We start from the raw sequence: 4,229 nt of genomic DNA, 5'->3' as shown, positions 1-4,229 counted from the left end.
CTCTCTCCTTTCCATTTTCTAATTTTCCCAGTAAGAAATCTCTTGTGCTTCTTTAGGGGCATGCTCATCTTTACTTTCTAATGCTGTTTTTCCATGGGGCTGATTTTGTTGTTATTAATTTCTTATATTTTCCTCTTATCTTGTTATTCTTTATTGCATTTCTCTTTATTGTTTTGTCATATTGCCTCATATATTTCCAATATTTCTATAATTTTTTTATTTGTAATAAATATATTCATTCAGTGGGATAGCCATAAATATTAACACAGTAGCTTTTGTAATCTCTCATTTTTTTAACCAGTTCTTTCAAGATAGCAATTTACTATCTAATTTTTGTTTACTTACTAATTTGTGTTGAAACCCCAGTGAATTATGTATTCTGCTCTTTCAGGACTCAAATTTGCCATAAACAAATGAGGAAAACAACAGAATTATTCCATCGGAGGTAATAAAATAAATCTAAACACTTTCTAGGTGTTTTCCTACATGATAAAAAACATTATTTATTGAGCATGTAAGCATTCTTTCAGATCTTTTAAAAAAGTTTGACCACAGAGGGTCAGACCCATGAAGACTACTGTTTGGCTTTGGTTATTTTATGATTTTATTATTATTTTTAAAATATTTATTTTGAGAGAGAGAGAGAGCGCACACATGTGTGCACAAATGGAGGAGGGGCAGAGAGAGAGGGAGAAAGAACCCCAAGCAGGCTCCACGCTGCCAGCACAGAGCTGGATGCGAGGCTTGATCTCACCAACTGTGAGATCATGACCTTAGCCAAAATCCAGAGTGGGAGGCTTAATCGACTGGGCCATCGGCACCCCTAGGCTTTAATTATTTTAAATGCAAGACTCTGTATCTAAAAAAACATTAAGATTAGTATTTACTGCTCATTGTCATTCATATTTTTTCCATATGAAGATGTTAACATGCTTAAAATTCTCACAGTCACCTTGACATTCAAATAAAGTATGCAGGGCACAAATATGATTTTTACTGATAGAAAAATTAAGGTGCAGAAATGTGCAATGAGTCCACATCACATACTGCATATCTTTTCTCACTGAAAAATCATTTCTATTTCAATCAACTTTTAAAATCATGCTTAAGGAAGAACATCATTTCAACTTTTTTATTCTGGACAAAGGAAGTAGATACTGGGAATGGACTTCTTTGCAATCCACTGCTGAGAGAAATATTAATGAATGAAAAAGAGCAATACCTGAGTCCCAGAGTTGAAAGGTGAGGAAGAGCTTTCTCTACACTGGAGACAGTCAAAGGCAGGTACCAAAATGTGTGGGAGACACAGATTCTCAGACCATAAATGGTAATGCCCCCAAATACCCCAAAAAACAACAAAAAAAACCCCCAAAAAGCTAAAGGAAGCAGGTAAAGAATGATTAGGAGATGAATTAGCCAAGGCTCCCCCAGACCTCCTAGTGGGTGCCTCCCCATTATCTGGGCCAGTAGTTTTGCCAATTCAGCTCTAAAATATAAGAGCAATTTTATCTTACGCTACTTAGTCCCATGGTTTAAATCAATGTAGTTATTTTTTACCAGACTTCCAAAGCTTTCATTTACACATCTTCCACACAGAATATAATGAAGCTGATATGGCAGTTGATGTGATTTTGTATCCCTTTCTTAGTCTTTGTATATGGTGTTGCTTTTGCTTTTTGCTGTAAATACTTTAACAGGGGGGGTTAAGAGATCAAGCTCACTTATTACTGCTTTTGGGCTCCCAAGCAGAACTAGACACTCTTCACTCTTGTCCCACATTAGAAACTCACACTGCGAGGGAAAGGCGGCACTGAAAAGGACTATGGGATTTCCAGCTTGGCTTCCACATAAGATGGAGGTAAGAGGAATATTCTGAACCACACAGCCCTCTGGAGGAGTGGTAAGAAGTAAAGGCATGTGAAGGCTGAATCTGGACCTTAAGATTTTGAGAAAACTCTATCCTCTCTTCTTTCTGTGGGGCTAACTTTACTCTGAAGACTGCAGCCATCCCCACACCAATGAAAACGGCTGGTCAGTCCAACTGTGTCTATGCCCTCATTCTTATTTTTCCATCACTTGATAATTATAAAGTAAGTCAAATTACTTGACTAGTAAAAGGTCATACAGTAATATGACTCAGAAAACTTGTAACACTAATACAAAGAATTTCCATATATCTGGAATCAAGATCCCCTAAATGTTAACATTTTACCACATTTCCTCTCTCTCTCCGTATACATATATGTGTGTAAACAACATACACAATTTAAAATTTTCTAGCAGTCATATTAAAAAAGGTAAAATTGTATTATTTGACCCAATATACATCTGTTATCATTTCAACATGTAATCAGTATAAAAATTAACAAGATATATATATTTTTTCATACTAAGTTTTGGAAATCTGGTGTGTATTTTACAGGTACAGTACATCTTAATTAGATAGCCACACTTCAAATGCTAAATAGCCATACACAGTGATGGCTACTTAATGACCAGCACAGAGATAGTGATGATCTTTCAAGCTATGGGATTGGATGAGAGAAAGAGAGCCCAGGACTGAGTCTTGGAGCACTCGAAAATTTAGAATTCAAGCTGAAGAAGAGGAGCTGACAAATGAAACAGCAAATGAGAGCCCGGTAGACTAGTAGGAAAACAAGGCAAATGTAGGGTCAAAGAAGGAGACTGCCAACTGCATCAACAGATGCTGAGAAGTCAAGTGAGATGAGGACAGAGAATTGACCACCGTAGTTGGGAAGATGAGAGTTGTTAGTCATCTTGGCAAGACAGTTTCATTAGACTGGGGGCTCCTCTTTTGGAACTGAAGAGAGACTGGGAGGTGTTAAGTGGAGGCCTCATGTACAGCTATCTCCAAGGCAACAAGTTCCAAACGGATCTATCTCCTACGATACTCTCCTTCACTCTCTTCTCTTCTTACTTTGGATCTCTATTTGGGGCCTATGCTGGATATGCAGGAGACATTCTCCAGTCCTTCCTTTCTTTCAGACCTCATATGCTATTATTCACAGTGTCACCCCGATTTCAGCTCCTAAATACTTATTCTGTCTTCTTTGCTCTATCCGTACTTCCCCATTGTAGGCCCTTGCCACCTCTTTCTAATCTTCCTAATACCTAGTAATCCTCACTGTAATTATACCTCTAGGATTGTCATCCTCAAAATTCTTTTTGCAAAGCCTGGAGACATGCAAAAAGGGGGCGGGGGTTAAGACTGAGTGATGTTGCCAGGTTGATTTTTTAAAAACACCAATCTTGTATCCTTGCTATTCTGCTAGAAAACTTTGCATGGCTCTTCATGCAACAGGTTCAGTGTCCCTTCTCTTGAGTTCCTTCTCCCTTAATCCCAAAGTAACTCTCTCTCTCTCTCTCTCTCTCTCTCTCTCTCTCTCTCTCTCTCTCCCACACACACACACACACACACACACACACACACACACACACACACACAGTTCTGTTTCACGTTTGCAACGTTATTATCCCTCCTGCCCATCCCTTACCTCCCAGTAACCCATTCCCTGGAACCGGCAGCACTACTGGCTCATTTTTACCAATACTAGTTTAGACACCACCTTCAAGTAGCTTCAGCATTTTCCCACTCCCCCTATGGCCACTTTCTCCAAAACTAGTTAAACTGTGCACCTGTTCTCCTTTCCCAAATGCCCTTCCTGGGCATTTCAACAAAATTCAGGGCTTATTTCAGCCACTGTTCTCATCACGTTCATCCATTCCTCTAGTTTTTTAAAGTACCAGTATTTGGCACTATCTCCAACTAAACCGTAAACACCTTGAGGTCCAAGAGCTTGTCTCATTACATTTTGTATTCCCAGTACCTGGCATGTCACGGCACATCATTAGGCGCTCAATCAAGTATGTGAGTATTAAGAGCAGCCAAAGTGGCTGCGGAAAGCAATGCTGCGAGAAGGGCGGCTCCTCTTTTCGTGTCTCCAGCCCACATCCGATCACGCAGGAGGAACCTGGCATCGAACTGGATGCAAGTCCCGCACTATCTCCCGGTGGAGCTGCGCAGAGTCTGCAACAACAGCAGGGCAGGAAACAAAAAGATAGCGCTGCCTGTGGTAGAAGGCCGGAGCTGAGCACCTCACACAGCTCCCCCGGGGAAAAGGAGCGGCGAAAACCCCACCTCTTCGTTTCCTACCAGGCCAGTTCTGCCCACCATGTGATCAGGGCGGCTCACGTGAGCGTAGCTCCAC

This window comes from Panthera pardus, unplaced genomic scaffold, assembly GCF_024362965.1.
Source record: "Panthera pardus isolate Hobbes unplaced genomic scaffold, ASM2436296v1 HiC_scaffold_16, whole genome shotgun sequence".
In the NCBI taxonomy this organism is placed as follows: Eukaryota; Metazoa; Chordata; class Mammalia; order Carnivora; family Felidae; genus Panthera; species Panthera pardus.
The sequence above is the reverse complement of the archived record's forward strand: the minus strand, read 5'-3'. Positions refer to the sequence as shown.